Source organism: Pteropus alecto, unplaced genomic scaffold (assembly GCF_000325575.1).
Source record: "Pteropus alecto unplaced genomic scaffold, ASM32557v1 scaffold3, whole genome shotgun sequence".
Lineage (NCBI taxonomy): Eukaryota > Metazoa > Chordata > Mammalia > Chiroptera > Pteropodidae > Pteropus > Pteropus alecto.
In genome coordinates this window covers 66805795-66818250 of record NW_006442484.1, presented here as the reverse complement: position 1 = coordinate 66818250, position 12456 = coordinate 66805795, and the positions used below count along the sequence as shown (strand labels likewise).

At 32.0% G+C, this 12456-nt stretch overlaps 1 protein-coding gene and 1 pseudogene across 1 annotated transcript in view; one reads left to right on the top strand and one right to left on the bottom strand.

Annotated features, from left to right (window-relative positions):
• PARD3B (par-3 family cell polarity regulator beta) overlaps positions 1-12456 on the bottom strand; it is a 905664-nt gene that overhangs the window by 452737 nt on the left and 440471 nt on the right. The gene's annotated exons all lie outside the window — the stretch shown is intronic.
• Positions 8606-8724, top strand: LOC112470790 (annotated as a pseudogene).

The window sequence follows — 12456 nt, the reverse complement described above, 5'->3', positions numbered from 1 at the left end:
AAAAGCACTATCCATAAAGTAAAAAACTGATAAATTGAACCACATTAAAAATAACTATTCATCAAAAGACACCACACAGGGAGTGAAAAAAGCAAGCCACAACCAGATATCTGCAATACATGTTTTCGATAAAAGGGTTCTTATAGAAAATATATAAAAAATATCTACAAATCAACGAAAGAGAGGACATAGAGGGAATTCAATAGAAGTTTGGGCAAGAGACCCAGATAAGCACTTTGCAGAAAAAGATGAAAATATGGCCAATAAGTATATGAAAAGGTGCTTAATCTCATTAACCATCAAGGAAATACAAATTAAACCCTAATTTGATACCACTACACGCCCATCAGAATGGCTAAAATGAAAAAGCCAAACAATATCTCCTGTTGGCAAGGCTCTAGAGCTCCTACTCTGTTATACTGCAGGTGCCGGTGTAAGTTAGAACAGTCATTGGAAAAACTGGTAATGCGCGCACAGCCTTTAACTCCTAGTGTACAGACTCAACGAAACGTGTACATCAGTGCACCAAAAGGCAAGTAGAAGAATGTTTATAGCAGTATTGTTAACGATAGTCTTTAAGTGGAAATAATCCAAATATCCAGTAGAATAAAGAGTTTCTAGATAAAAATAATGGACTCACACAAGCGAGAGTAATGAATCAAGGAAAATTTAAATAAGGATAAAGGGTTCTAATTCCTTCTTTTTTTGTAGCAAAGTTTAAGAAATATTGCCTATGATAGGAAAATCAAGAAATAGATATTTAAGTATATTATTTAAAGCCATAAAGGCAACCATTAGTCAATAGATAACCATTTACCTGAAAATTATATATAACAATCAGATGAGTAGAGATGGTGAGTGAGAGGAGGGAGGGAATGTAAGTGTATGAAATCCTTCATCTGTGATAGCAGGTGGTCAAGAGCAGGCATCATATAGTGTTGACAAATCAAGAAAGGGAAATAATTAATTTAAAGTTATATAATAGCCACCAAATTAAAAAAAAAAGTAAAAATAACTGTAAGCGGTGTTTGCCTTTGGGATTGGGACTTGACTAGGAGGCAGGGAGGCCAATATTCATTCTATTCTTTGTTATCTGTATCAACTGTTAAGCATGTGCATATATTACTTCTATAATGTGAATACTAGAAAATGTACATAAAATAAGTAAAATGCTCTGGGTGAAGGTCTGAAGAGTTCTAGTCTCTACCACAGCTCGGCAAGTTGAGCTTATTGGCAAATGGCTGTAGTAAGATATCAGCATAGGAAATCTCTTAGAATACTAGAATAGAAGCTAAGGCAATAGCCTCTGATTTTATAGTTCAATGAAAATTAAAATCTATAGCCTATTAATTTTTACTTTAGAATAATTCTATTAAATGTTTTTTGTTTTGAAATATGAATTTATGATTTACATTTTCAACACATACTGATCTATGTATAATTAGAAGAATATGTTACTAATTTCTAAAGTTCTTTGTGATGAAATAAATTTTAAAAATCATGATTAGCTTTTAGAATATATCATGTAAGAACAGATCTATGTAATTTATGAACCTACTTGTCCTGGTTACTATTACTGCATAATAAATTACCCTCAAACCAAATGGCATAGAACAATATGTACATTTGTTTACTTATTTATATTTCCCAGAATTGTGGGTCAAGAATTCTGTAGGGCTAAGCTGGACAGCTCTCACTTGGGATCTCTTACAACGACACAGTCAGATGGAGGCTAGGGCTGTAGTCAAGGCTCCACAGGTCTGGGCACCCAAGATGGCACACTCACTTGGCTGGCAGTTGATGTGAGCAGAGCACTCTGAGCAGGAAGCTCTGCCATGGCTGCCAACCAGCTTGCTTAGACATGGCCATTCCAGCTAGATGGACACAGAGTAACAGAACTTCTCACTGGCAGCTGGCTTACTTGAATGAGTTTCCCGAGGGAATCAGGTGGGAGCCGTGTGGCCTTTTATGACCTAGTCCCAGAGGTCACACAATGTCTGCTGCACGCTATTAGTTACAAGTGAGTAACTAATATTAACCAATAGTAAACTACAGATTCACAGAGAGGGGCACAGATCCCCTTTTTTTTGTTTCAAAGACTTTATAATCATGTTTTACAGTCACTACACTACTCCATGGATTAAAAAAAGAAATGTGAATTAAGCAAAATACAACAATTTAAATTAATGAAGTCACATTTACTTTGAATTTCTACCTTAGCATAATACTTTAGTGAAACATAAGGGATTCAGTAATATTCGGTGGATGGAGAAGGGAAGTTACTAAGAAAAAAAGCAAATCCTTGGCCCATTTTTAGAAAAAGAATATTTTCAGCTTGAAAATATAATAGGTAAACTGTGCAATTAAAAGAAATTATGGAGAATGATGCAGCAATAGCCACTGAGTGAATTAAAATACAAAATTGTTCTGTCACATCGAATAAAAAAAGCAAAGGTAAATTAAAAACATCCAGGGAGTTTAAAATGCCTTAACTTATTAACTAAAATCCTCATGACTCCTAATTAGTGCAGGTTAAACATTTAACCACAGAAAAAATACCTTTTCCTAAATAAACTATACTTCATTCTTAAATATGTAAAATGCCTTTTTAGAAAGCCATGCATGTTATACACATATTAACTAATTCTCTGGGATTAAAATCTCAATGAATTTCTAATTGTGAAGTAAAAAATCAGAGGGTACAATTTTAATGATTAGGTGAGCTTAATTTCTGACAAATGCTAATAACTTTTCTATTAAGATACTGGACCAAGTTATTATGTGTTCTGATCCTTTATGTACTTCACCCCCACTAAAATTTCTATGGCCAACTGTCTCTTATTGTTTAAATAAGAAAATAAGGAGCTGTGAAGGTGATTAGTAACAATGTAGATATTCAACAGAACAAGCTCTTTTAAACTACTGTTATTTCTTAATGTTCCTGTTTTCTATAACAAATCCCCAAGTGTATATTTACTTCAAGCTTCTCTCTATTTTCTCTGTCACCTTTCTCAGACATTCTCTAAAAGATTTTTTAGCTGGTTTCAATTTATTTGGAAATCACTTAAGCTTTCATTAAGAACAAGATTTAGGGGGTGGAGGCAATGACTCCTCATTCTCAGCTTCTCTAAGAGAGATGACTCACAGAACTAGAGAATGGTAAATGAATGAACTCCATTGGCTGCATCTAAAGTCAAGTCTGCCATACATTAAACCAAACAACAAAATACTGAGATACAAGATGGCACTGACAAAATTGTTAACCACTTTTTATTTCCCAATCAGCAGTCCCAACTTTTTTGGCACCAGGGACCGGTGCTCCTATGAGAATCTAATGCCTGATGATCTGAGGTGGAGCTGAGGCAGTGATGCTAGCACTGGGGACTGGCTGCAAATACAGATGAAACTTTATTCCTTCACCCACCTCTCACCTCCTGCTGTACTGCCCGGTTCCTAACAGGCCATGGACCAGTACAAGTCCATGGCCTGGAGGTTTGGGACCCCTGTTCTAGACCACGGTTCTTAAAAAATAAAAATACAAAACAAAAGAAACAAACTCAGTCTTGAGATATAAAATTTCAGAACTCAAGGGAGGTTGCTTGACATCCTTAACTGATAAACAAGCAAAATGACACCTAAAAAGAAGCACTGCAATTTTCTCAAGGCCTCAAAAGAAGTCAATCCCCAGGCTCTTAGGTCCTTTCAAGTGGGATGATTTCAGACACTTCTCATAAGTAACAATACTTCTCTCCTTTCTTCCTACTCATCTGTCAACTAAATCTAGATTAAAAAGAAAAAAAAAATACTTGGTAACTAATTAAACCACATGCAACTGGTAGGCTAGATTTAAGGTTTATTTTGTTGCTATTAATGAGATGTAATAAGATTGGTATTTCTAGTATTTCTCACAATGTCTTTTGTTGACTATTAGTAGATGGTAGTTGTGAAAAGGGTCTTCTGGTCAAATAAATTTGGAAAACACTAGCTTAAACAAAATTTTTTATATAATATTTCTCAGAATTTTTAATTTGATATATCGTGAGACCCCATAGAGAGAATACAGTAAGTAGCACTTCCCAGTCCCACCTAGAGGACAAGAAATCTGTGGAACATACTTTGAGAAGTCATAAACTACCTATATTGAATTTGATCTTAATAATTATTGAACTAAAAGTGATATGGAATCCAATCTGTTTTCCTAGCTATGGTCCTAAACATGTAAAAGGTAACTGAAATAGCAAGATATAATTTATTAGCCAATAGTCTTAGATGATTTTGAGATCCCAACAGCCAGGTTAATTGGGGTTGTTTAATGCATCGGAGACCAACGCTTTTGATTGACTGACTTCCTTTTCTTTGTTAGTTGCATAAACCTAGTTATAAATTACAAGACTTAGCCTACTAAGGTCTCAGTTAACCAGACAAGTTACCTCTACACTGCATGTCAGGCTATTCTACAGCTCAGGTCATTTAAGCTATTTATCTAATTTGAAGGCCACATTTTTAGATTTTAGCATCCTTATTACCCTTTTTAAAACTTTACGAGGCAATTACAAATAGAACCGATGTCATGAAATTATGTAAAACTGGTTTAAAAAGTTATCTCATAAAACACAAGATACTTTAAAAAACTAACATTTTTGATGTTCACTGTTAACTATATACATTGAAATTTTTTATGTAATAAAATACCCTTACATCATAACTTCATAGCTTTAAAATAATTACAAGCTGCTGTTCGTTGTTGTTGGCATGGGATATTTTGTATTTACTATAGCTGAATATTAATTTTTATTTTTTAAAGCATGAGGGTTTCAATCATGGTTAAAATTTGATTTGTAGTTTGAATGACACAATACAAAGCAAAGTATGTGCTTATGAAAAATGTTTAAATATAAAGGTTAAATAAAATGTTACTTTTGGATAGTGTCTTGGGTATTTATTTCATCCTATCAGAAAAGTTATATATCCGGAAATCTATTTATTTATTTCTTATAAAGAAATAATAAATATAGAGATAATTTTGCAATCTAAAAAAAAGGTGAATTTTCTCATTTTTTTGGAGATAGGTTAAACTTTAAACTCCCATAGGCATATCAATGTCTCTTGATGTATGTTTTGAAATTTTTCTTTCTTTTTTTTTTAAGGCAAATTAAAATGTTATTGAGCTAAACTGAACTTTCTGTATATAAAATTTAAAATTTCTTAATCTAGAAGGTTTCAGTTATTTTAATTGAAAATTTATCTTTCCATTATAAGCATTATGAAAAAAATTTACAAATATGTAACCATAGTTTACTAGTACAGAACTTATAAATTTAATGGAAAGAAAAATAAATAACATAACATAAAATTCATTATCTTTCTTGAAGCTCTGGAACATTTCTGCACCATGAAATTCAGTGTAAAATACCTACTGGGTTAGAAGAGATTGTCTCATTACAATATATTATATACAAAGCCTCATTTAAAGCCAAATCAAATTATAAGTAATAATGTTATTAAAAGGCCATCCTATATAGTCCTCTTTATTCCAGAGTCATAATGAAAAAATTATTTATTAATGAGCTTGATTTATAAAATTATACCCATTGCAATTTTTGCCTTTGGGCACTAGAACAAAGTTAAAAACATTCAGTGAGCTACAGAACACTTAGCAATTATAAAAGCAGTAAGCAGCACCATAAATCACAATTATTCCAAAACAATACACCAAAAATTCAATTTAAACTGATAATGTATCATTTAATTATATTTTGATGTAGAGCAACATTTGTCTAAATGATCTAGGAAAATATGGAATCTTGGAAGATTGTTTTTATTAAGAAATAAATTGGAGAGTTGGCTTTTTTTTTTCTCTTGAAGGTGTATGAAACAAAAGGGCAGTCTGAGTCTTTGGGTGCCACTATTTACAGCTTAAAGAGAAGCCAGGCTCTGAACATTTGTAGATTTTGTGAGGCACAATGAATCAGAGGACCCAACTATGTTAACAGCTGCTGCTAACCTTTTTAACACACCAGACAGCCATATTACTAAGAGCTCACCTGATCATAGTATTTTCACCAAAAATGATACAGAGGGCAGAGTTACTAAATCAGCACTATTTTCTAGGAAGAGAAGTTGCTCTTCATCCTGGATGGAATAGGCAACAGAATACATATGATATTTCTTCTAAAACAGCTATATAAACCAATACTAAGTTCTTCTTTCATATTCCTCGAGATAGAATGAGATAATATCCTCACATATTAGCAACTTTTAAGAGTTCAAATAAGTAGGAAACCCTTGATACATTCAAATATGTTATACAATATTTAATTCTTAGCATACAAGTTGATTAAATAAAAGTCCTTTCCAAAATATTTCTTTGTAATTAATAAGTCTGTTTTATTCAAACAGACAATTTGCAGATTAGTAAAATTATTTCAGAAAGCATTATATAAATCAAGCATTTTTGATTCAAATAGTCTGAATACAATCTAAGCTTACAAATGAGAAGCCCCATGGATAAATGGATCCACTGGAGGAAAAAGAAATCCACATTTAAATAAAAGAAATAATGGGCATTTAAAACAAACAAGCTCCTTAAGTGTCCACTAAGATTAGCCAGGGAACAGCCTTTTTATTCGTCTGAGATTGCAATGCATTTTCTGTAGATGCTGTTAATAAAGAGGAACATCTGCAGGTTAGGTCGCTTGCACATACAGCTATCATGAGAATAATACCTATAGCTTCAATATGTTGTTTACAGCCAATGAAACTAAAAAGCATTACAGATAATTGTTCATATTCCCTACTTGGAATTGTTTCATCTTTTGCATTCAACATCTTTCTAGTAGTAGCTACAGATGTCATCTATGTGCCTAGGGCTTTTTTAATGATTTCCTGTTCTAATAGTTGGTGAGATTCTAACGAAGTATAGACTCTCCTTGCCCTTTTAGGGAAAGGGGGAAAAAGCAACAAAGAAACCTAATCAGGTCTAAAAACGAGTTTATCCTATTTTGTACAAAGAAAACAGAAAGAGTCTGGGGAAGATAAACTAATTTCCACCAGTTTCTGCCTACCACATATACACTAACTCAATTTAGATTGATCTGATAATGTCTACAGACTTACTACCAAGACACAAGGTTACTATATACATCTGGGCTTATTTTTCCAAAAAATAGCATGAGATAAAATGTTGTTTAAGCTCCTTTTAATTTTATTTTATTTAATATTTATTTTGGTGTCTTACTTCAAAGCAAGTAACACAAGTTTTTTGTTTGTTTGTTTTACATCTTTTTAAAATTTACCACAACAGGACAAGGCCAGAACAAATTTTATATATATTTTCAAGTCAAAAGATTATAATTTTTAAGAGAATACACGTTGTTGTACTTAAAAAACAATGTGTATGCAGTAGGGGAATAAAAAAGCTTTATTTTACACTTTAAAATTATTATTAAAAGCAGCCAATTTTTATGTATAAAAATAACTATTCAATTCTGGGGCAATGGAAAGGTAATTGAAGTAGCAACCAATGGAACTAAATCTTAGTTTAAAAAAAATTTCCAGTAATTAGCTTTTTGCCAATAATATTTATGTTAAATTTCAAGGGCAGAGCCTTAAAAATTCAAAAGATTATATCTTAATTTATAAAAGTAGTCAAGACTTAATAAAGTCATTCAATTCCTTGGAAATAGTATCTGCAATTCAATATTTACTAAACAGTTACTATATGCCAGGTACTAGGTAAATGAAAAAGAACAGGACATTTCTATCCTCAATGAAAAGAGTTTGAATCTCATACATAATATTTTAATTTTAATAATCTGGCAGAAAAATAATTTTCCAAAATTGCATTATCACTGTTACCAACTAGAATCAATATAATTAAACTAATTAATATGGCCAAAGCAAGTGATTTATTTTTTAAAAATAGTAAATGAATGCAGTTACAGAGAAGGATGTTATTTTCTTCCTTACAAAGTTCACTTTTCCAATTTAAAATAATTTTTACTAAAATGAGAAAACGTTACTTAGAACTTAAAATATATGGACATAAAATCTATTATAGTTGTTAGCCAGTGATATGAAATAGAATTTGGATATCTCTTTTTATCTTTTAATAAGTAGCCTTAATTATTTTACTTATTAAATTCAAGTACAAGTTTACAGAAATATAGGCAGTCCTTAATGTAGAATTCTTGAACATATTATATTTAATACCCATGATATATTAAGTACAGAAATAGTCTTCAAACAATATCTTATTTTTTAAAAGATATATTAAAACTACACAGTTTATTTGTATGTATGAAATTACATAGATTCATAAGAAAAAAATACAAGAACTCGCTAAACTTATAGCTAATATTTCAGTAAAGATCAAAAGTATAAATGCCCCTAACGATAAAGACGACTCTGGTTTATCATATAGTATCCCATTAATAATGCATAATATTCATTTCCTAATATGGGAGAAATTGAATTTTTTCCACTTCTTTCATTTAAAAAATATCATTAGTGACTTCCAGCAACAAGATAGCAGAATAGTCAGGATCTGCTATTCCCTCTACTTATAGCACATAGGAAAAAAAAAGGATAAAATATAAAAGAAAGAGTCTATGACCATGCTACCCTGAACAAACCCAATCTTGTCTGATCTCAGAAGCTAAGCAAGGTCGGGCCTGGTTAGTACTTGGATGGGAGACCACCTAGGAAGATCAGGTATTGCAGGCATAAAAAAAAAAAAATAAGGGATTGTAAGCTGACAAGGTCCTTGCAATCTGTGAGGTTAATCAAGGGTTGTCTCGCCTAAAAAAATATATATATACACACATATATTTTATATAAATATATATAAACTTCTAAAAGGCAAGCTAGACCCAACAACAAGATAAAAACCACAGAATACCTGAAACTAAATAAAAACATAATGTGATGAGTGGGGCCCAAGCCATAGACTTGCTGGACTAGAAAAGAATAAGTTGAAAGATCGCAGTGAATGTCTAAAATGAATGCCAGAAGAAGAAAAAAAGAGAAAATGGTGATGAATCATTGTAGTTTGAGATAACAGCTAGTATATTTTCAAAAGAGAGGGAAGACATGAGTCTTCAGGTTGAAATTGTATCTCAGGTCCCAAATCAAATACATATATATATATAATATTAAGACTAAAGAGAATGCATATCTTCCATCAAGGAATAACAATGAAAGTTTTATCAACAACAGATTGTCAGCAGACAATGAATAATACCTTTAAAGCTTTAAAGAAAAATAGCTGTCAGCCTAGAATTTCATACCCAACTAAGCCAACATCTAAGAGTTAGGGCAAATTAAAGGCATCTCTGGATATTCAAAGAATTTATGTTTCACATATCCATTCTTATAAAAATAGTAAAGGAAGTACTTCGGTATTTTTTTTTTCCAAAGCCAATTCATGGGAAGGCATGAATCACACAAGTACAAAACTTATTCAAACAGGTTGCTAAGTCTACTTAACTAATGATTTAAAATGTTAATTACCAGTGTTTTGAGTTTACAGAAAAGATAAAACCTAAAACTGACAAGAAGCAGGAGGGTACTAATGAGTAAATGGAGAGTGTAAAACAGATAGTCATGAATAGGAAGACAGAAATTCTGAATAACGAAAAATTATTTTAAAAATTACTATGTATATATATGTGTGAATTTCTGTAATAGTCACATACATACACATACATGCATACAAATACATGATAAACTACAAAGTGAAAAGATTTTAAATGACATTCTATCAAAACACTTTGATGGTACATCTTTCATTCGTAGTAATTATCAATGCTATTATTTTGAAACTTTTAAAATTGCAGCATAAATCAAATGAGTAATTACATTAAAGTTAACAGCAATCAAGACCTTCAGGGTGAGAAGGAGCAATTAGAAAAATCATAGAAATTAAACTCTGAATGCTAAAACTGAATTAGAGATATTGATTTTAACTCCAAATTTTAAATACATATATTCATATATTTTCTAACTCTGGCAAGAAATTGATGTAGAAGTAATGTATTCTCAGGAAAAAGGCACACATCTAGGGCCTAAAGTTTAGTACAGGTCCATCCCATTATTCGTAGATCTTTGGAGAGAAGACTGATGCTGAGTTTGGAACAAGGGAAGTATAAGATGATATTGAGAAATCTGTTCCAGAAAGCAAGAAAACTTGTAAAAATTAAAAGTCACGTCAAGAATCCAGAAGTTAGTCCAATGAGGCTTCCCATTCACCAAAGTTGAGGCATCAGAAAAAATGACGATAATTGATTGAAACACACTACATCTCTGAACGTCTGAATCCATAGTATTAAGAAAAAGTCAGAGAAAACTCATTTATCCCCATTTTGTACTTCTATGAAATAAATTATTTACTCTGAAAATCATTTAGTTATTTAAAGGGAAAAAATAAGCATTTTCCTACAGTACTAGATGAACTATATCTCAGAGTAATAACACAGTTCTTAATAAAAGCTGGGAAAGCACTATGTTACAAAAGAATGGTGGCAAGTGTAGAAAAAATGAAAATTTTAAAAGCATCGTACTGTAATACTTAAAGAAATTATTGTATCAGGATAAAATTATCAAATGTTACAAAAACTACTGACGGTAACTGGACATAATAGCAAAGTTACTTCATAAATAATTACTTCTGGTTTCAAGTAAAACAAATTGATATTTGCAACAGAGGGATGAAGCTATCACCTAATCCAATAATCAAATTTAGGTCACTAATGGTGAAAAATAAAGCAAAACAGATATTATGTGTCTTTTGATCTCATACAGAAGTATATATCACCTATGACGTAATCTTGCTAAAAACATTTAAACTTAATCAAGTCTTTAGATATAACTTCCAGTTAATAGAACCTACAGGGACTAGAGGAATAAGTTAAATTATCACAAGTAAGCAATCAAACCCGTATAAAATGACCTATAAAGGACTACTTTTTTCTGCAACTCAGTGTAATAAATAAAGAGCCTACTCTAGATTATAAAGATCTGTGGACTAGCAATTAGATGTGTGACCTTGGTTTAAACTAATTTAAAACAATATTTGGGAAAAAAATTGGAGAAATTTTAATGTAGATTAGGAATTAGATAATATTAAAAACTTAATTTCCTGAGGTTTGCTAATATTACATATACAATGTAGAAAAGATTTCTATTTTTTGAGAGACACATGTAAGTTTTTTTGGTTATATGTCATGGTTTCTGTCTTGCAAGGCAGATCCTTTAGTGGTCACTACCTATCGAGCAACAGGGCTCAAGATGATTTTAAGAGGTTTCACACAGAATGGGTTAAGAAATAGGGCTGGGAAATTTAAGCTAAGGAGGCAGGGAAAAGAAAGCCTAGGTTCCCTGATCATTCCATTGATCCCAAGGATGTTGAGTAGGGCAAAGGTGTTCTACTGAACATGCCATGAGTAGTCATCACAAGACGGTCCGTTCATCCTATTACTCTTACTATTTATAGGATGAGTGTGAGTGTAGCCTTGACAGTGACAGGAATAAAAAAGAAGCTTGGCGTTGGGCAGAGCAGAGTGTGAATACGAGTTATTTATCGTGGTGCTGTGCAAAGGCCAGCTGTCATTTACCTAGAGATCTTGGGGCCTCTGGAATTTTTCTGTGCCTGCAGCTTATGCCAGGGGTCCACTGGCCCCACTGAAAGTGAGTTCAAGAGAAGCCCTGCCCTCTCTCGGTGACATGGAAGGCTCTGGTCCTAGCCAGCTTTCTTTTCAAGGAACCCAGACTGAGCCCCTCTGATTGTTTCAGCCAAGTCTGCCTGTTGTATAGTGGTGTTTAAAATCTACTTCAGAATTCTTTAGCATGAAATAATAAAATTTAAGTGTTAAAATTAATGAGTAGTAAAAAATTACAAATAAAATTTATAGATTTGAAACAAACAAACAAACAAACAGGGCTATCTCAGAAATAAGACCAAATAGATTAATAATCACAATTTTAAACAGTTGGACTAATAAATACATAGATAATCACACTGAATTTTAAAATACACTCTATTTGCCTTGTATGTCCCGATCTACATGCATAAGGTAAAATCACATTAAAGGGTGGAAAATAAAGGAATAGAAAAATACATGAGGAAAACTGTAGCCAAACTAATCAAAACAAACTGGTATAACCAAACTAAAGCAAATACATCAGATAAAATAGAATTTAAGGAAAAATTACTAATATGGAAAAGAGATAAGCTTTAAACAAAAAGCATCAAGCTGATATAACAATCATGAACTCTAAACAGCTAACCACATAGCCTCAGTATACAAAAAAATCTCACAGTTAGAAGGATTTGACGAATCTATGACTATCTGTGGGAGATTTCAGTACACTTCTATCAGAAATGGGTAGACAGAGTAAATTTTTTAAAAGGTAGGCAGGTAGAATATTTGAAAAATAAAATGAGAATTTGCGGTAATA